This window comes from Heliangelus exortis, chromosome 10 (genome assembly GCF_036169615.1).
Source record: "Heliangelus exortis chromosome 10, bHelExo1.hap1, whole genome shotgun sequence".
Taxonomy (NCBI): Eukaryota; Metazoa; Chordata; class Aves; order Apodiformes; family Trochilidae; genus Heliangelus; species Heliangelus exortis.
In genome coordinates this window covers 21,304,635-21,326,919 of record NC_092431.1, presented here as the reverse complement: position 1 = coordinate 21,326,919, position 22,285 = coordinate 21,304,635, and the positions used below count along the sequence as shown (strand labels likewise).

General features: G+C 38.6%; 2 long non-coding RNA genes across 7 annotated transcripts in view; one reads left to right on the top strand and one right to left on the bottom strand.

The window, feature by feature from the left end:
* The window catches only part of LOC139800593 (uncharacterized), a 53,864-nt gene that overhangs the window by 1,477 nt on the left and 30,102 nt on the right, over nt 1-22,285 (top strand). For all 6 annotated transcript variants that reach the window (XR_011727819.1, XR_011727820.1, XR_011727821.1 and 3 more), the window contains exons 2-3: nt 5,442-5,528; nt 20,620-20,721. This is a non-coding gene — a long non-coding RNA (uncharacterized lncRNA). The remainder of the gene's footprint in view (nt 1-5,441; nt 5,529-20,619; nt 20,722-22,285) is intronic.
* LOC139800594 (uncharacterized) lies at nt 5,308-20,972 on the bottom strand. The gene is made up of 3 exons (XR_011727825.1): nt 20,887-20,972; nt 6,804-6,896; nt 5,308-5,509 (listed from the first exon to the last, which is right to left on the bottom strand). It is a non-coding gene; the product is annotated as an uncharacterized lncRNA (long non-coding RNA).

The window sequence follows — 22,285 nt, the reverse complement described above, 5'->3', positions numbered from 1 at the left end:
GTATTGCTCAGAGGGACTGCTGATTTCAAAGAACTGTACAGTTATCTATCAACTGACTCAAGCTCGTTGAGAAGATGCTAAAATATCCAAGTTCCCCTGAATGTTTTAAGAGGGAATAAATAAATAAATAACCAATACATTAGAGCACTTGTCAACAAATAATAATTATGAATACAGCTGCAGAAAAACATGATAGAAATCTCTTAAAGCCATGCAGTGTTCTTAGTTGCTAACCTTGATTTGCTTAATGTTTTAGCATATCAACAGCAGTGTTTTGAAAGCCTGAAAGGACTTTTCACTTCCTATTTATTTACAAATTGTTTTCATATGTGAAGTTTTATTTATGAATCACAAAATAGTAGCAAAAGTTTCTGGTTTTCTAAAGTACATCATTTCTGTGGGAGTTGAGCGGAAAATCTAACTAGCGAGATAATTGAATTAATAATCAACTCTAAAAGATGTTTAATACATGCAGAAGAAAAATGTGCTAAGTTGTAGGAGGAATTCTGTGGTCTTAAGGAATTTTGTTAAAATCCTCTACTTTTATGCATGGCCTAATCCTTTCCCAACAAGGTTTATGTCACCATTTCTGTTGATATCAGCAGGAAGGGATCAGAACACACTGGTGAAGCTGAGGATTTGGGCATCTTTCAGTTGGCAGCTGTTAAAGTGTATGAGGTTGTAATATTATTACCTTCCTGTTTTCCCCCTCAAAATTATGTTTCATACATAATCCAATGAACACAAGTAACATCAAAATAGAGTTTGTATTTCCATGGTCACTTTAATTTTTAAATCCTTAAAGCTTTTTAAGTTTCATTTACATTTTAAAAGGATTCACTCTCACCTCTTTTTTACAATATTCCATGGAAAATTTCTCTTGAACTCCAACTGCAGTGAAGACTTTCAGGGAAATATTCATCCTAAGGAATTATTTTAGCTATTTAGCCCCTATTGTAGAAATACAGCAGGGAGCAAACAACAAAAAATACAGGTAAATTTGTCAAGCTGTGCTTCTTCTAGGGCAAGAAAATTGCAATCTTTCTGTTGATGTAAGGATTTATCTTTCCCAGTTCCAATATACACGTGAGTTTCTAAAATATACCTAGTTCCAATCATGGGAATAGATTTTTTTTTTTCCATTTGATTCTTTTCCTTGCACTCATTCAGGTGTTGCTCACTTTCTTTTCTACATTCCCAAGTACATGTAAGTTATCTGTGGGCTTTTGGCTCCATGGGTACCTCCACTATGGAATGGAACAGTGCTTTTAAGATACAAAAAAAGTGGCCTGAGTTCAAAGCTATTTTTTCTTTGAACACTTTGGCAGTGGCCCAGGGTTGAAAGGGGCTGTTTTCAGTGGCACAGCCACACAAAGCTGGTTATCACATTGACACTCCTGGCCATCATTAGTAACTCATGTATGGCTGCTCCAACAAATATAGAGAACACATTATGGACTCCAGTGATTTCATTCCCAGAAAAATAAACTGTTAGATCTTTGTTTTCATTTGTATGGTTTTTTCCTAGCTTTTTTTTTTTTTTTTTTTTTTTTTTCCCCCTATGTGATCTCCAAAACTCAGTGCCTATGGGAGGTGTGCACTCCTGCTGCTTTCCAGCAAGGCTTCCCCCTGGCAGGGCCAGCAGTAATTAGCCAGAGAAACAATGCTCACATTATAACACAGACAGTTTGGGTAGGAGCCCTTTTTCAGTACAACAGCTCAGAGCTGTCTGCTACACACACTGCTTTGTCACACTCTTTATTCAGTTTCTGAAATCTGCTTTAAACACTTAGTTACAACACTTGGGCACTTTTGTGTGTTTGACAAGCAGTGTCATTTCAAGCATTTTCACAGTATGAGTGACATTCCTTAATCCTTGAAAACAAACTTGACATTTAAAAAATTCTGCATATTAATAACCTGACCCAGCCTGTTGTTTAACCATGGTATGAGCTCACCATTCAAATAATGAACACATTAACCTGTGCAAGCCATAAAATTCCTCCAAACCTTAACAGTTCCCATCAAAATTCTTCCAGTTCAGACATTCATGACTTGGATTTTAATGGATTTCAAACTCTGTTTAATGTTGGGCTTCTCTGTTCTTCTTTACTCCTTCTCCCTCTTCCTCTTCTTCCCATTCCCATTCTCAGAGGTTTTAGAACAAAATGCCTCAATTTTTCTCCACCTAGTGTAGGTTTGATTAGCCTGTAGAAAACTTTAGAAAAAGATTTAAATATTTAAATGTCAGCTTTTCTTGAAATAGTCAAAGTGTTCATAAAGCCATAGGTGACTGAAAGTGACTTCCTTTCCCTCAAATCCAAGTAACACAGACTAAATTGATGATGATTATGATAAACTACTCACTTTTATTAAACTCTCTTTTTTTCTGAATAGATGAATATATCAGAGCTGGTTTATGTTTTGGCAGTTTCGTTTTGCTGAGGTTTGTGCCAACATTTCCTTCAGTTTCAGTCCAGATGGGTTCACACCCCTGAATTTAACTCTGGCTTTCAGGACTGAGCAAACTCAGACTCTTGACTGAAATAATAAGGCAAATGACTTGCACTTGAGAGACATATGAAACCACTTAAACCCAAAGCTTGAGTTGCCTCAGGTTCGTTTGAAATTTAGGCCAAAGTTACTTTATTAAAGCCACAAAACTTACCTGTCTTTTGTCAGACTGACCCATGCTTCAACTAAAACTCAGATCCATTTTATTTGCAAGAACTGGAAGTGTTGCTTGTGGTAAGAGCCAGAGCCTGTACCCCTTCTTTAGCACCATGAGGGCAACTGAAATCCCTTATATTTTTTTGGATAGTCAAAGGAACAATATTGAGGGGAGGTTGCTTTGGGTTTTCTGTTGAAGATTATGAAATGAAAACCCAGTCCAGGTCAGAAAATGTTACCTGAAACAACAGATTTAAGCCATGCTGAAAGAAAGCTCAGGCAATGTTTTCTCCCAGGTCGCTGCTTTAGCTCTGAGTTGACTTGTTTAGAATGAAATGTGGATTATGAGAGTGGATACTGAGTTTACATTGAGAACAAATCCCATTCTCAAGCTCTTGTCCTGGGCTATCTCTGACCTTGCCCAGCTTTGGACTCTCCCCACCGAAACTGAGGGAACAGGGGGGGACAAATGAGCCCCTCTGGCAGGCTTCATTCTATAACCAGAACCCCTTCCCAGAGCAGGCTTCTCTTATCTTGGACAAACCCTTTGGAGCCTTTTCTGAGCTTTGGGTTAATACCATTCTTCAGCAGAGAATTCCCTAGTAGTCTGTGTTCACCTTAGAAAAGAAAGAAAAGAGTAGAAAAGAAAGTTGAAAGTCTTGGGAAGCTCTGCCTCAAAATGTCTCTAGATAAGGTTTGGGTAAGAACCCCATGAGGTGCACAGGGACCAGGCAGAAATGCCCATAAATGAATTGTCAAGCACTTTGAAAGATGATGATTGCTTCATGAGAGGTGGGAGTTCTCCTACGTTCCTCAGGATATGGACCTTAGCCCAGAAAACTATATGGCTTCAAAGGCTGTTACAGGTAGGAATGGCTTTCATTTCAGCAAATAATTCTCACATCTTGCTACCAGTACTTTAGAGCCCAGCAGATCAAATTTGTGTTTCCTCAGTTCCCAAGTCCCAGCATTATTTGCTCTGTCTCTGCTTCAGTTCTTAGCTACCAGCTCAGAAGAGTAAAGCTTCCCAAATGTGCATGGTGAGCAGCCAGAAAAAAATGAATTTATGTTCCTCTAGAGGAGCAGAGTCCTACACACACACACACACACACACACATCTTGGCATGCACCCACACACAGAGGGAGAAGGTGGGACCTTTGGGAGAAACAGGAAACCTTCTGCTGCTCTCCTCTGAACCCATCACACCCATTAGAGAGGAGAAAATGGGTTTCCCCATCTCTAATTGCCTCATACATCCATCTCCCACCACACATACTGCAGCCACCGAGCTTCTATGTGTCCAAGAATATCTTGGAAAAATATATTCTGTCAATCAAATTAAGGCTAGATGCCTGGAAAAATAGGATTTTCTGGTGGATGCTTGGGTAATACTCAGGGGGTGAGTGCAGAAATGGTGCAGGAGACTTTGCAGGACTGACAGGTAAGGCACACTTCAGTTTTCTTATGCAGAGGTTTTTGCATGGCTGTTTTCCTCTGTGTGTGACTTCCCAGTTAATTGTAAAGTTTCCTACCAGCAAAAAGAGAGGCAGACAGAACTGGGGGTGGCTGGAGTTGGTATTTTATTTTTATGAAGTGCTGTTTAGCAGTGGTTCAGAGACTGACTATCCTTGCATCGCTTTGCTGTATTTATGCTCATGCTAGGGAACTGAAATAACAGATCAGGAGCTTTCATAAATATCCAGGAACACCTCTGGTGTACAGAAGTTTGTTATAAAGCCGTGCTGCTGAATGAGGGATGCCAGCCAGGATCAAGAGGGAGAGCTCCAAGGAGCTCCCCAAGGAGAAAAGGAATTAATTCCTCACCCATCCATTCTTTAAGCTGCACTTTTGCAGCTACAGCAGCATTAGGAATCTTCTCCTGGCAGTACTAAAAACATGAAAAGGGGGGGGCTTATTCTCTTGCTGGTAAAAAAAAAAAAAAAAAGGATCTCTCCCCCCATTGGCAGGTGAGTATTGATGTGACAGCTCTTTGTAGCTCCTTGCTGGTGGAGTTTCAGGCTGCCTCCCCGCACGCCTAACAGGGCAGCTATTCAGCTAACACTGCCTGGCCCCAGGGAACACCCTGGGAAGTACTCTATTTATTAAATGTTTTCAAGATCAGGGCCGAGATAATAGCTGCAATAAATCAATGGCAAATTTCCCAGTGCCTCTGTGGGGCCAGGACTCCACACCTTCATTTCTTCACAGAGCGTTCGGCCCCGCTCACAGAAGGTTTGAACAGTGCTTAAATGAAATAAGAGCTGCCTAGGACAGATTTATTGCACGTAATGCCATGGTATCTTGCTGCCTAATTCTGGCTGTTACATAAAGTCCGTGGACAGATAATCTGCAACCACTAAATTCCTCATTCCTTTTTGGTTTGGTACACCCTGGGACTCTGTGAAGTGCTGAACCTGCATGTGCTGTGTGCTAGAGATTAGCACAGCTCCCTGGGAATTCCTGCCATTCCTAAAAAGTTGATTTTTGTGTCATCAGAGAGCCACAGAAGTGTTCTGAAAACTGTTCTCTTGTGCGAGGGTGAATAGCTTTTAGGACACTAAAGATAAGTTGGCATCAGGCCCCAAAACAATTACAATAATTTTCCAAAACTTTATTGCTTTTTTTGTTTTCTTTGAAAGCTTGAAAACAGATTCAGTCCAAAAGTGTATTCTCAACTCTAGCTACACCTCAGTTGTGTTTATATGGATAAACTGTGAAGTTCTCAAAATCCTTTCTGGTTTTCATCTACAACATTGTGTATAACCTACAGGTATTATCCCAGTGCTGACAGCAAATTTGTGCCCAGTTCACAGGCACAGGAGTCCTGCCCAGCTTGTCCTGTAACAAGGAGGTACTTGTGAGTATTTTTTGTTATACAGTATTATAAAATGAACCTTGCTTCTATTTTTCTTCTGAATATTTAAGCAATTGAAGTTGTTCCTGTTGCACACCGGTGTATGTTCAGTAAGAGACTGGTATGACTTCTGTCAGCAGCCTGGCTGGTTTGCAGAGATTGGAACATGTTTTGCCAATATTTTTAGCATTCTAAAACCAATGAGCAGCAAGTTTTTATCCTTTATTTAGAGACCTTATGCATTTGGACAGGGGGAAGAGAGGTTGAGAAGCTGGTAACTTACATAAACTGAGTGTACAGGCTTGGAACACAGTCTCTAACCTGGTGTTTAAGGCACTTTTTCAAGTTTGGAAGTAAGCAAACATTATATATAAGTATAAGCACACATTTATTATGGGTTGGGTACCTGCAGGCTCAGCTGGGAGCCATTTCCTTCAAGGCTTATCTAAAATGTTTGTGACTGCAATAGTGAAAGTTTGAAAACATGTTTGGTGTTGCTGGTAAGTGCATTATTTATTCAGGATCCCTCAACTGAGCAAAATTAGTACATTTTAAGATTATCTGCATTACTTTCCTCTGAAAGATTAGGGAGGTCTTTGAGGGAGGAAGGTTTGGGAAAGGCTATTTGATATCATAGCCATTTAGTGAAATTCTCATTAATGCTGAGGAAACTTTTCCTCTACATATTCCAAGAGGAACAAAATAATTCTACAGCTGTATGAGACCAGAAAATATGGTTTAAAACTTTTCTGAGTATTACAAGGACTTCTGGAGAAGTTAAAAAAAGGACAGAGAAATGTGTCTTAAGGGTCCTTCACATAAATATTTTGCCTTAAATTTCAGTCCCAAGATTAATTGTCTCCAGCCTCCAGCCTTACTTCCAGTGCATCAGAGAACAGTCCAGAAGCAAACTCAGCATTTTTTTTCCCCCTTCTTAGTGGAGCATTAATCTGTAATTTTTGTGATTTAATAACACACTCACAGAAGTTTTCTTGGCTAAAATCTGATACATAATGCTGGTGACCTCCAGTGCCCTTCCTTTCTCTGAAGCAAAGGCCTTAATTGTTGGTCCTCTCATACGTACAGAGAGGCCACTCAGAAGGATGAAATCCAATATAAATAAATGACATTGTGTGAGGTCAACTTTAAATTTAATATTTATTTTACCCAGATGCCTGAAGTGAGTGGCTAGACTACATCTCAAGGTTCAAGAAAAACTTAGTGGGTACTTAGCAGGGAGCTAAGGAGAGACATGGTGAAGCATCTGTGCTACATTACATTTTAGGGAGGCTCCTCTGGCTTCAAACCCTTCAGGCCTTATGATGTCTGTGGTGCTGAGAATCTCGAGCCTGAGAAATGGCTGTCTGATAACTGAAAGGAAAAAAAACAGATGATAAACAAGAGCCAAGCCATACATCTACGTTTGGATCCTATGAATGCCAAAGGGATGCACGCTGGCAGCTCTGGACATCCCTTTAGGTGAACTCATTTAGCAGGAAGATGATGTACATTACATTACCTGCCTTTAAATCATCTTCCCTCACACACTTCACATATCCCATAACTAAATAAAATTCAGATGTCCTGAAGGCTTCTGCTAAGTGTAAAGCCAACCAACTGTCCAGCTGAGCAAGAGTTAAATGCCACCAGACCTGTGTAATACCTAGTGGGTTTGGGCTTCATTTTGCCATTATTATGGCACCATTATTCCCTTGTATTTCTGGTAGGCATAAAAAGTCCATTCTTGTTCATAAACTGCCTAAGAGATCCAATTAAAATCTAATTTACTTATGACATGTTTATTTTCTGTAATTAATTTGGCTTTAGTACTCTAGGAAGTTCATTTTGGTTTGATTTTCAGTTCTGGATGTAAAAATTTCATTCTAAAACTTCAGTGATGTGTTCATGGAAAATGAAAAGAAAATAATAACAATAATAACAATTTAAAAAAATGAAAAAAAAACCACCCAAAAACCAACCAAACAACCCCCCTCAAACAAACAAACAAAAAAATCAAGCAACTATCCATGTAAATGTTGAATGTATCTCTCTCTACAAAATACAATGGATAATTACAGGCCTTCAGGTAATACCTGATTACAAATCCACCTTTTTATTGTAGTCTTATCCTAGATTATCCTTTCCTTGTAGTGGGGATGCTGCATCTTCACAAATGGCATATTTAAGCATTTTAACTTCTTCAGGGTACAGTCCTTACTCAGAACTGTCCTATGTATCCAGCAAATACTTTATTTGGTATTTATCAGGCAGAACATCTTGGCAAATGGATGACTAAATAAAGTGCATTTTAATTGTTAGAGAAGCATCCTTCTGAAGACTCAAAACGTTTTCCACAAGAGGAAAAAAATGAGTCACAGGAGCTACTGAGAACACTTGAGGTTTTTCTATAATCCCAGTGCTTTTTTATTCTTACAGAATTACTGTCTCTATAAGGACATATTTACAAGGTGTTTGGTACTATAGATCTGTTTGCACAAAACTTGCATTTATACCACTTGACTCAGAAGACAGGCTGTAAAGTTAATTAAGAACAACACAGAAATTGCTGAACTCTGTCCTACCTTGACAAGCTGGCTTCAGGTATGAAATTAATTATTTCATCCGAGCTCAGGTATTTCACAGCACATGATGGTGGCGTGCACAGCAGTAAGGACCTTGTGCACATCTGAAATCACTGAACCTTTTTAATCACAAGTTTTTCTTTTGCCAGTGGGTGTTGAACTCTTAATAAATGGGGTCTTGATAGTTTGGAGAATGGGTATTCCAGAGCAGACCCCCTAAATTATCCCCTCTGACGTTCCTGCTCCTGCGCATCCAGCTTCTGAGAGCAAATGAAGAGTAATGGGGCCTGGGAGAATAAATCCTCTGTGAAGCAATGACTGGTGCCATGATATAAATTCTTGGGAAATAAAGTGTTCTCCTGACTGTGTTTAAATAGCATTAGGAATGGGGAGGAGGCATTAAACAAAGTCCTCCCAGTGAAATACTGAATGAGGGCCTGCTGACTGCCAGAGTCCCGATGATTCAGTGAGGGCTGAAGAAAAACAAAAATAATCCAGTACCCATAGGATTAGCAAAGCACAGAGGGGCTCTGAACTGAAGTTAGACCCAGAATCTCCCTTCTGGCATTTCCCATATTCCTATTGCTTGGCTTAGGCTGCTATTGTTCTAACTTTGTTTAAAAACCCAGCGTATCCAGACGTCCTGTGTATAAAACACTGCTACACGTGGAGGGCTCCTTTAGCAGAGCTTTCTCCTGAGAACAGCTCCTCTTATTCCATACAGAGAACTGGAGGAATAATCCCACTGCTCTTAAAGTCACTTCAGGTTTGCCACTTCTTTCTGCAGTGGATTTCTACAGAATTTCACCCCCAATACTCCTAGGGGTCAAAATACGACTGGAGGAAATGAAAGCAAATGGTACTAAAACATCAGCAGTAAACCTGTCCCACAAATTTCTTGTGGTTTTACAAGGATGTAGTTAATACATTAAGTTGTTGTTACCTAATTAGGTGACTTTTATTGTGTCCTCAAAAAGAAAACTGGTACCAAATGGCATGTGTGTAGGAAGGAGAGAATGAGGACAATATGAGCAGAAAAGAAGCCTGATGGCAGTGTGGGAGCAGAGACAGTCTGAAGGAGAACTTATTTATATGGAGGAAATTATCAGCAAAGAATAATTAGTAAGAAGTTATCAGTGGTTTTGTCTTTGTAGAAATAAGCTGATCACAACCAAACTCATCCTAGCAATGCTGTTTAAATGCACATTATAAGTACATAATAATGTACTTACACATTATAATGCATGCATAAATGCACATTATAAGTACCCATGAACATACACATATTTGCAGCATTAACAGGCTGTTTGTTGGGAGAGAAATCTCAGCTTTGTACCTCAACAGATTATCTGTGTTTATAGGTAGCTACAACAAACCATGGGAAGGGTTTTTGCAAGATGAGAATGAGAATTTTGCAAGCTTGATTAATTCATTTGGTTATTTATGAATGACCTAGAAATGCTACTGGGGTTGCTCTAGATCTGACCCACTTATCTCCACAAGCTATTTTTAAACTAAGACCTCTGGTATTGTCTTCTTTAGGCACTGATATTGTTTTCTCAGTAGTTACCTACTATAACAGCAGAAAATAGCAAAAAGTGGCCACTTGATTTTTCAGTGTGGGGGAAAAGAAAAGTGAAAAACGAGACAGGAAGCTTTCCATATGGAGGTTACTTACAAGCTGGACCAAAAGCCTTCATTCTGCATTTGATGTTATAAGAATCAGATACAAACTGCTACTTCTTCTGCAGTGATCTTTTAGGAGACATTTACAAGGAGGAATGAAGCCAAACTCTCAAATAAAAAAATGTACTCAGCAGCCATTTATCAGTCTTTAATCACTGCCTTGCTATTTAATATCATGTTCTAGGAGACACACTGGATCTTTGCAGAAAAAGATCGTTAAACACAGACTCCTGAACTTTTTTCAAATAATCAGGTTTCAAATACACCCAGAGAGTGTCATTTTCCAAGAAAGATTTCCAGTTGTCTTTAGAACTATTCTCTCTCCTATTTCTGTATATGTAATTTTTTATTATTATTATTTTTTCCCCTACGTTTCTGTAAAAGGGATCAGTGGTATCTATTTGTCTCTGATATGGCACATTACGTGCTTCGTCCTTTAATCTTTTAACTTGTAATAACAAAACTAGACCCCAAGCATTGTGTCATACAAATAAGTAAAAATGGCCACAATAGCCAATTAAAAGTTTGTCATAGCTGCCAATTAAAAGTTTGTGTGAGCAACGTTTTATTCAATTACTGCTACTTATGGGTTCCTGTCTTTTTTAAAAAAAAATACTGGTTCAAAGAAAATAGCAGTAGCATATTTTAATCATGCTGAGAGAGGGACAGAGGAGCTAAGGTAGGGAAGGGGGGAGCTGTTATCAAAGGACATATGAAATATGCTGATTTGGTCTTGACACTGAGAGAGACATTAACAATTTTCTAAGGTTTTTTTCCACTGTTTGGGGGGTTTTTTGTTTGGTTTTTTTTATTATTTTTTTTTCTATAAAACCTTACCTTTTAGTATAGCTTTCTTCAGAAGCAGACGGAAGACAGACCCTTTACTCCTCAGCTAAACCATAGATGTGATGCTGGATATCCACTGTAGCAGCACATGAAGAAAGCTGTTGTTGAAAAAGGTCTTGTGGCAGATGTTTATTTCTAAATTTCCTTGAGCACAGATGAAACTCCCTTCTCAGAACAAAATGATCTGCAATGCCTAAAGGATTTATGTGAGGGGCTACCCAAAGGGCAAGTGCACTGGTTTGTAACTCTCACACAACAGCAGACTTGGAAAAAGAGAATTAAAGTCTTAGAAGAAAGTTTCCTAATGCCACACAAAGCTCAACAAAGAAAATCTTGGCAGGTAGAGGGTGGAGGAGGAAAAAATCAGAGAGGTTGCCTTGCTCCTCAGGAGCAGGGAAGGGATGGGGTAGGAGGCTGACAGAACCAATACTGAAGGGCTGAAAAATGCACACTACACAAATTATTCTATATGATTATAATTATATAATGATATAATATATCATCTAATCTATATAATTATATAATTCTATATAAATTATTACACTGTTTGTGTTCAGTCTTTAGCTTCTTTGGTAGAGTATCTTGCAGAAGTGATAGCCTGAGAAATACTCTCTAGTTCACAATAGTATCTGACATGCTGCACATGGTGAATGAAGATAATTCAGTCAGCAAATCCTGCTGCTGCTCAGTTTAGAAATTCAAGTGATAATTCTGTATTCATCTTATTTCAATCTGTGCCTGAATTGAGCTCCCACATCCTTACTTGTGTTGTCTGTGGCACAGATTTCTTCTGTTTTTCACTCCCTGTTGTCATATTTTAAAAACCCTTATTTGTTATTGTAGGCTACATGTTCTTAGAACCCATAATAAAGAAGGACATTTGGTGATGTTGGTCTTATTTAGAAAAGGGATATGATCTAAAAAAACCCATAATGGTGGTTTTAGGAGAAAACCAACCCAAACTGCTCATAAGGGGATGCATAACTTGCAGTCATCTCAGGCCTCTTAGGAAGTAGAATCTTACAGTCTCTTTTGAACTCAATACCCAATGGCTCCCACCTGTATCCAAAAGCACAGAAAGACACTGCTATTTTCATCTCTTTTCATCTCTTTCCTAAAGTGCTCTCTGGAAGGCTGACAGCACAGGAAAAGTTTCAAACCAGTCAGTCCTGAATGCAGTAAGGATCTAGCTCAGGTCTAGGCAGCTCCACAGTGACAGCCAAAGAAGTTATTCAAATCACCAAAAAAAGTTATTCAAATCACATCACATTTGCACAAAATCTTAATAGCAAGCACTGCATTTTTCTGAGAATAGAAGTATTTTTCCATTAATTAAGAGTTCTCAAAAGTTGTAATGAAATACCAAGCACATGCCATTAGTATTCACTTGGGGCTGAAGAACAACCCTGATAATATCTGTGGACTGCTTAACATGTTCATGCCAAATCCTATCTGTCATCTGGATCTCTCACAGCAGGAGACTGGAGATTGCTTGTTTCAGATAACACCCAGAAAACTTCCTTTTCCAAGGAACAAGTCATTTTTTCACATAGTGGAGAGATGAAATGGAAAAATAAAGTGCTCGAAAGAAGTTTCTAACATGCCAGGCTGCCAAAATAAAATGCACCTTTTTTGACTAAATGGGAGGAAGAAGTACATGCAATTGTCAGGAGAGGACAACTTAAGAAAAACTTTTTTTTCTTGTAGCTCCTGAGTGATAGTAGTGGAGTCTATACACACCCAATCTTGTATATTGTATTCTGTATTACTTTGAAGCTCTATACAAAAAAATACTACCCATATGATCAATGAAATGCAATTTATTTTTTAGAATAAACCTTTTCTGTATTACTCTGGTTTTTCTTAGAAGTCAGTTGTAGCTAACAGATGGTGAGTGAGCCCTCAATAAAGCTTTCAGGACTATTGCAGGGGTATTTTCTCTAATCTCTTAAAACAAATAAGTACCACTATAAATCCTCAAGGCAACACACACACACACACAGACACACATATATCTATAAATGTATAGATAGATAGATATAAACAGACATGCTTTACCAAGAATATATCAATTATCACACACACATATGTGTGCACCTATATATATATTAAAAAGTAGCTTAATATATTCCATAAGATATTCAACAAAAGAATGGGAAAAAAATATTTTACAAATGTTTTTTTAATGGGATAGTACTTCCTTATATAGTTGTACTTTTAAATTCACCACTGCTATGAGATAATGCCACTTTTAACTATCATATCTAGACTTGGTATCAAAATGAACACTTAAGTGCAGTCTGTAGCACTAATAAAGTAATAACTTTTAAGCAACATGAGAGATTGGAACTGTCAGGACTATAGTGGAGTAAATAACTGGAAATATTAGTGACTAATTATTGTTTCAATAGCTGCTTGAGGGAGCCACTGTCACAGCTCTACTTGTAACCATCCATGCTAATTCAGTTTTTTGGCACAAACCCTGGAATATGACTGCTTTTCAGCAAAATCACTCATGTACACAGATCATTTCAGCTGCAACTGAATTCATACTGCAGACAGGAGCTGCTGCTTCTCTGCTTTTAACCAGTATTTTGTTTCTGCTTGGAAAATTTGCTTCAGGTTGCAGTTGTACAACTGAACCACAGCAGACGTGAGCAAGGATAACTCTCAATCTAACTTTAAAAAAAAGCTACCATCTTTTATGTTAATTTTGTTGTGTAAATTGTTTGACTAAACCTATTCTGCCCACAAATCTCTTCTGGTTTTAACCTAAAACTTTTTCAGGTTAAAACTTTTTTCTGCTCTTTGTCTGAGAGCACTGATTAATAGTGCAGTCTCCTATCCCTCCACATGCAAGTGAAGGAAGAAAGCAAGAGTCAAATTATGAAAAAAACAACACTCCAATTGTTTGATCATAAAAAATTTAGAGGCTCCCTGTTTTATTGACTGGTCTGGAGTACAGCTATGTACACATGTTAAACGTGTTCACAGGCACTGCACAAGTAGCTCAGATTTTTTTTGCTTGTAGCAAAGTCATTACTCTATCTTTTATTGAAGATGCTTTAGTGCAAAATTGTCTTATAAAGCTTTATATTATGGACTCATAAAATAGCAGTAAAAACATTCTCCTCAGTGTAACTTGATAGATTATAAAGAGTTTTAACCTACAAGCAATTTTTAAGGTTTGGGGAGGGGATCTTATTGGAAAAAAAAACAAACCACAGACATCTTTTATTCAGAGGATTCTGTTATAACTGGATTTCCAGCACATGAAGTACCCTAGGGCTAAGCAAGACTGAAAATGTCCTGTACTGAACTATCCTAAATGCCAAACCAGAACGTTTAATCCTTTTTGATAAAAGTTTTCACTTATAATTTGATTTTTTTTTTAACCTCTTTCCCTTTAAAGGGAAGTACAAAGCTTTCTGGTAAGGAGTGGTTTCAGGAGCTGCCTTTTTCCTGGCCTGGTTTATTTGTAAGCACACAGATTGGGGTGGTAATTTTTTATTTTTTATTTTTAGCATATGTGACTTGATAGCAACTCAGTAAGACAGTCAGAAACCCCCCTGCTTAAGCTGTATAATTGTGGAAATATAGGGTATGAAGGTGATCTTAATGCAGTTTGTTTATTTTCAAGACTTTCTCAATATCTAAATCACTGCTTTAGATTTGGAAGGGAAGTGTGCAAGTGATTCCCTGCAGCTTCTCAGCAACAGCTTCTTTTCAGCCTGAAAGTTTTAAGCTATGCCATGTAGGTTCTTTCCTTTCACTTAAAAGGATTCTTGCAAACTGGATATTGTACTGCTAGAAATGTGAATATAAAATAATACAAATATATAAGGAGAATGTGAAATCTCCAACTACAGTAAGTTGAATGGTAGGAGCCTCTTTTAGAGACTACTCTTATGTTCCCACTTTTCTCTCTGGTAGCACAGAGGGCTGTAGAGGCCTTTCCAATGCAACATAAAAACTGTGTGTAAAAAAATAGCTACTGAGCACTACCCAAAATCAAACAATAAGTAATGGGCAAAACTAGATATAGCCCCCAAACATGATCCATTTTATTTACTGGCTGAAAAATAAAGGGTGGCTGGAAGCATGTAGAACTCTACTCTTTTTAGACTGCTGAGTAATTCTTGGTCTTGTGTGCCACCCTGGGCAGCTTTTAAAAATAACAGAGATAGTGAGGTCAATATTTAGCTAATTTAGCTTCTTATGTAGTTGGCTGTAATATATATATATATATATATATATATATCTTCTTTCATTTTACATTGTTGTCATATCTGTTACTTTATGATACGTAGAAGCTAAGCTAAATGATGAAAGTAATTTTTCTCTTCATTAGTCTAAAGATTTGTTATTTACACAAAAATAATAACATGTAAGAACTATGCCACTTACCAATACGAATACCTCTTACAGAAGGCTTCTTTTTCCTGTATGGTTGCAAGCTCCAGCTGAAATTCTTGCATGGAAAAAATTGCCAGTTTTAACTTTCAGAGCAAGAAGAAAATTGCTGATTAGATCCATCCCCTTCAGAGATCATTGGTTTCCTGTTATAAAGGATTTTCAGAAACAAAAAAAGAATGTGAGGCTGTAACAAAGTCAGTGAAGGCTCCCTGAATATGAAGAAGTCATCAGCCATTATTTGATTATTTCAGTCAGACATAAGCTACAGCTACTTTACTTGCAGTTGTCCAGCTTCCTTTCAGTCACTTGGGTTTGTTGTATTTTGACAGTTTGGTTTCAAAAGAAACCTCTGCAGCAAAATGTTACTGCTAAATGGTCTGTGGATTATTCATATATTAAATCCTGTCACCTGTATTTAGCTGCAAATCCTAAATTAATGGGAAAAACTCGACACAAGAGTCCCTGATACTCTGCTAAGCAGAGATGCAAAAATAATTCAAAAGCACCTTTAAAAGAATTGTGGCACACTTCCAAGAAAAAAAAATGGAGTGAAAGAAAAGCAGCCTGCTAGCTGCATGATATTAAAATTAAGCCACTATTAAAGAGAATTACAACCCAGTTGTACAAAGATTCACACGTTTCACTCTAAAGGTGCCAGAAGGGCTCCTGACCTCAGTGAGCTGCCCCACATCCACCCAGCCCACTTCTACTGATGCTCAGGAAACCAAACCTGGGCAATTCATCACTGGAGCCATTGCTAAAAATCCTCCCTGCCAGCTGAGAGTAGTGAACACCCACTCAAATTTTCTTTTTTTTTTCTACTTAAACAGAAAATTTGTTACAGTAACAGGAGCATCTGCTTTCAAAATGAGCTTTTCTACCCAGAAGAGTAGAGATGAATAAATCCCAGCCTTTTAATTCCACATATACTTCCTGTTATTTATGATCCTAATTCACTGGGATGTTTTATGTTAGTGCAAGTCTATCACATTCTCTGTGTTATATTTAATTCATAAATATTTTTATACACATTTCTAGACATGAAACAACTTGAAGGTAGAGGCAGAAGTTCCCCTATGTCAAAATGGCCCATGCATGCCCCCTTCTATTCCTTTTTTCCGAGTTAACATGAAAATATTGGGCAATTGAAGTGACTGAAGCAATTTCAATCAAGTCTGACTGAATGGCTGTCCACCTCTTCATGTGGAAATAAAGGCTTTTGTTAAAGTACAGATGAATTACCTCACTTAAACTCCAGGGGAAAAAAAAAATAAATTATTTTGGCTGTGCATTTGTTCATTAGATCCAGATGCACATGATTAACTGTCCATAGCTGGTTTTACTAATAAATCATGCCTGACAGATTTTGTTTTGCAAGATGGCAGCAGAAGAGGGCTTTTGTTTGGGGTTTTTTTGTGGTTGTTTTTTATCACAGTTGATTTATTTGTTTTGTTTTGTTTTTTGCTTGGGACCTTCTGGCAACAATAGTACAATATTCTCTTTTCAGAAAAGAAGTGTATGTTTCACTGGGAATCTGCAGCTTACAGACCACAGTGGGAGTGGGAAAGCTTGAAATGGGCAATACCAATTCCATAAATTGTTCAACTGTTCTGTTGCCACCTACCCAGTATCTGAAGCAAAAATTAATGTTTTTAATGCCCATGTAAGAGCAGTCATTCCCCAGCCAGCCTAAAAATGCATTTAGCAGACAACCCAAATGTCATCTCCTCACTCGTGTCTCCTACACAAGGTGGGACAGAGGGAGTCCTGGCATAATTTTACATTTTTTTTTTCTATCTGGGTGATGTATAACTGGACCTCATCTCTCCTGCTGTCCCACATAAATCCCAAGCAGCAGTGGCTGTGGGGTCTGAGCCATCTGCCCATGGAAATACACACTCATTGCTCTTTCTGAAAATATGAAGGAACCCTTATCCCTTGCAAAATTTGCAGAGGTAGTGACAGCAGTGAGAGAGAAAGCCCCTCAGCATCCTGCAGCACTGGGCTCTGTCCCTCTGGGCACATTCATTGCAACCTCTCTGCTCTTTTCAATAATAACATTTTCAGAGGATGGAGTGGATTTCTCACAGAGGGCAGTGCACAAAAACCCCCTCATGTTTGCAGCATTTATACATGTATAGTCCTACTACACATACATCATGCAGTTATACAGTGTATTTATTACCACAGTTCATTAAATAAAACCTGCCAGAAGGTATTGGACAGAATTATTCTTACTTTGCACCAGACAACACTGTGATTTTTTTTTCCCCTAATATACACAATTTTTATGACAACCACCTGTGGTGCAACTGAATTCTTCTCCAGAGCTAAAGCCATAATTCTAATGGAACCTTCTGTTCCCCTGGAAACAGACGTTTCTGAACCTTTTGTGACATATTTATGGCTTTGGTGGTGTTTATTTTCCTCCTCTTTGGTTACTGTATGAACGGACTGTTAATTTTTCCCTCTCTTGCCTCTGTTTCACTGGTACCAGTAATTATTGAGCACTTAATGAATCCTCAGAGTACATGGAACACACTGACTATGGCAACTGCTTCTGAGCCTCTCCATTTCTAATGCCAACAACCCCCTGCACACACTTTGCCTGAAGAGCCCTTTAGTATGAAAGTAGAACCTCAGCAAAGGTGTTTTATTTCCCATTTTCCTTTCCTGAAGACTGTTATGCTTCAACCCAACTTTTTTCTATAGCACAAAGTGATCCTTACCTGCCAGCACAGCCAGGCTGCATTTTTGTCATGACAAAACTATGAAGCTCAGCTTCTGGACCTGAAATTTGTTCTCATATTCACCTGTAAAAAAAAAAAAAAAAAAAAAAAAAATGTAAGCAGCATGAGTAGTGCTGTAGATCTGTGCAGATCCTGGGTGTCCCTGCTTGCATCAGCTGCCTTAATGCTTTTCCCTGCTCACAGTGTAAGCTGCTGCTGTCCTCTTCTTTCATGTACAGATCTTCATGTCAGAAGATTAGTTTTCAGGCTCTTTCCACCTCTGGAGAAACATTAATAAAGTCTATTTTCAAGTGCCTCACCTTTTCATGAAGCACCTGTGTTCATCTCTAACATTAAGTAGGTGTTGTTCCACCTTTGTGGAAACCCTATCATCTGTAGTTTCAAGAACAAATAACAGAGAGATGCTCCTAAGGAGGCTTGAAACATGGAAAGTTAAGAAAAAGACAGGAAATCTATTGGCACAGCCAAGGGAATTCTTACCCAGGCCAAAGTTACCCTGCGTTGCTGTTGGGTGAGATTAAACTGGTTTCTATCATTGAAAAGAGTTAAATGGCTTTTTACAGATACCACTGATCTTGGAAGATTGTCCCAGTGCCCATGGGACATCATGAAATGAACATACAGATTGATGATAAATTAGAGGGAACCTCCTTTTAAGTACCTAATAAGACTGTGCCATCCTTCTGCAATTATTCTGTGAGAAACCCATTTAAAGAACACTTTATGTTTTGAAAAAAAGGGCTGAACTCAGCTCCCAAAGTTGAAATCAACTGGCAAATCATAAAAAGTTTGGGCATTAGAGAGTGAGGATTTGCTGCACCCAGCTCTCAGTGCTCTGAATGCTGCTCAGAGGGCCCGTTCACATCCTCAGATCTCCCTGGAGGGAGGTGCTGCAGTGCCAACCAGTGCTGATGTGCTGATGTTTTATTTCACATCCACTCCCTACCTGCCAGCCAGCCAGGAGGTCAGAACTCTGGCCTTGTTTAGTCCAACCTTTATTCTCTGTTTATCATTATATGCATTTACAAGGTATGGATCACTGCAGCATCTGGACACACTCTGCAATTACATGGGCCAGACCTGAATCCACTCAAATTGGTAATATTGTGAAGCATTTATTGTACCCCAGCATTGTTTCTGTTGTGCTGTACACAGGCTGAAACTGCTGGGAAGACAGATCTTATCCCAAGGAGCTTAAAGAACAGAAAGGCAATTTTTTCCAAAGAGCAGAGCAATGGAATTATAGGGGTCAGTCCTGGCTTTTCCCCTGACTTTGAGCATTAATAAAACCACAGCTCAAACTAATGAATTTCTTCTGTGAAGACCAAGGACAAAAAAAACCTCTGCCTCTTATGTAAGGTTGAGAATGGAACATTTAATACTTACACAGCACTGATTCCCTGAAACAAGACCAAAATTCAGAGGTCTGGGGCTTCTTCTTCACTGTTATGTGCAGAAAAGGCTCCCAGTTATCTCCTATTGAAAACAAATTCCTGAACATCTCTAGAAGTGTTTGGGAAGATGGGGTTAGCTCTCCTGTTCAAGTATTTGTTCACTGCAGAGTGAACAAGTAAGAAATAGCTGTGTAAGAAATAGCTGTGATTTGCCTGATTTTCCTGATCACTTAACTAGCAAGAAATAATTTCTAAAGAAGGGGAGAAAGCTGTTCCTTTTCATACAGCTCTTTTCTTATGCCAAATGTACACATGGCTTAATCTCTCCAAACTGTACTTAAAAAAAAAATTAAAAAAAATATGTACATCAGTTATATAAAATTGATGGGCACAACAACAAACCTTTTTTATGTTTATGATTAGCATAAATCTTACTAGTAATGCCTACCTGAGAATAACAGGAAAAAAGGGAAAAAGATGTCCAAGTCCAAGTGTTATATGAGTAGACAGACAGACAGACAGAGGTACACAGACACACACCTAAATACACACCTTTCTAACCATGTGAAACTTTCAAAGGGTCAATTAAACAAGCATCATTCTGCATAACCAACAAAACTTCTGGACACATTTTTCTTTCCAGAAATGCAGCTGACTCTGGTGTGTTGTTAGTGGGAAGTGACTGCAAGGAGGGGATTTGAATAAACATTTATTTATGTACAATTATGTCATCTGGGGGATGCTCCAGTATTTTTCTGGCAAAGGGACAGGTTAAATGGAAAGAGCAGAATGGATGAATGAATGTCTGACCTGGGACTGGTTTGGTTTCCTTCCAGTGAAGAAAGAAGGCAGTGGCACAGAAACTCTCACCCACATGATGGAAATGTCTCAGGGGGACTTTGTCTCACCACTGCCAGCTGTATGTCCCCCACCTTAATTTTTCCCTAAAAACCAGATTAATTTGAAATAGCTCATTTTATATATGATGATTGTTTGCAATTGCAACCTTCCCTTAGTACTCTAAGAACTGGGGAAAATGTGTTGTATATTAAAGCTGTATTTTGCTAATAACACCTGGCAAGAGTTCAGCTTCCACAGAGCACTGTTCCTTTTTTCAGGAGGTGCTGTAATTTTGGACAGCAACAAATTTGAAGCAACGTTTGATGCCTGGGTTGCTATGGCAAATTCACGTTTCAGTTTAATAATGTTGTAAATAATAAGACAGAATTGTTTGCAAATGGATAGAGAGGAGGTCCCACAAACCTCCCGGGTCCCCTCCACTTGGGCCAAGGTCTGGTTTTTCCTGCCAAGCCTTGCAATTCCTGCACCTGATTCCTGCACAGCCCCCTGGCACATCACGTGCATTTTTAGCTGCATTTTCCTACTCTTGGTTATTCTCAACTTCTTGATTTATGAACAGTTTCTAAATGAGCTGCAGAGGAAGATTCTTGGGCCTTGATAAAGAAGATTTTTATGAAGAAGAAGACTCCAGGCAGCATCCAAAGCAGCTGAATACTTTCAGGTACTACCAAATATCACTCTCTGTGGTTAAAGAATTGCTCTCCCCTGATACCTGCCACAGATGAGTGCTGGGGGGCAGAAGAAACCACTCCAAACCCCACCAACTCAGGTAAAAGCAGAGCTGCTAACAACACAGCCAGCCCACTCCACCTCTTTACAAATTCACCTCTCAAGACAAGGACATTTCACTCAATCCTGCCCTGAATCCAATGCAACTCTGGAGGAGTCTTTGGCTTCCCCAGCTGAGATTTGTGGTGTTTAAAAAAAAAACAGTGAAAACCAGTTTGTAATAGCAAAAGAGATCTCCAAGGACGTTATTTGCTTTACTTGTACCACAGGTCAGCTTGTTTCAGCGTGTATATTTGGTTTTTTTCTTTGTCAATATTTAACACAGAGCAGAGAGAAGGGGATAATATTTTGCAGATAATGTCACTTTCACAGAATAAAGGGAAAAAAAAAGAGTATAAATATACTCTGAAGAAGGAACAGATCATACCAATCACTACTGCTCTGCCTGCAAGGACACCAGAGAGGCAAAAAACCTGAAAAAATAGGGCTCCAGGCCCCCAGTACATCTACAGCTTTTGTCCTCCTTTTAGAAATCTGCTTATTTTATGCTAAACAGCTCCAAGGGAGAAAGGGAGGATATATTGTTTATAAAACATAATTGCTAACAACAGATTATAGGAGTGAAACCAGCAAATGACACATCAGCAAAACAGAATTCCAAGTTAGCACAGAAGGGAATAACCTTATCTCATCTACTGCTTCCCAGGGCTGAGCTCAGCTCCTGCATCTCTGCAGCCAAAAGATTGGGACTGAAGGGCCCTTCCCAGGACACAGTGCCAGGAAGCACCAGGATACATCCTTTGGGACAGCCCAGAATTCCTGTCTTCTGGGAATGGCAGAATTTTGTGACCTGTGTTTATGGTGTGATGGAGTTACTTTTTATTTTTTTTTTAACTTCCATACACCTTGAGCTCTTCTTTTTAAAGTTTCACTTCTTGAAGAATGAAATATATCCAAGTTAAACTATGGTTAGATTATCTTCCCACAGTTTTAATTTTCTCTCATTTTTCACACTGCCACTGCTAGCCTGTATTAGCAAAGGAAAAAAAAAAGTTCCAAAATAATTGTAATGAATTAAATTAATTCAAGTAATTTTTTAAATATCGTGTGGCATGTGATTTAAAATACCATAACTTACATGCTCTTTTTTTTTAAATCAAGGAGCAATTATAATGCTACTTAATGCAGAATGAAATCTGAGTGGTTTCCAGCCCTTCTTGTAACAGTTTAAATATAAAGAAAAAAAAATTTACAAAGTCCTTTTCAGTTACCAAAGAACCCAGCACCAGTTACACTGGGGTGTTTCCCCACCAAAAATTAGAGACTTTCCCTGTCCCTCCTGCCCCATGCTTTTGACAACACCAATTTCCATAAGGGAGGAAAACTCTATCTGATCTGAGTGTTGCCTTGAGAAAAGAGAATAAAATCTTGGGCTGTTGCCAGTTCTACTGACTTGGAACAACTTGTGCTATGAAAGCTCACACCACTATTGTTGC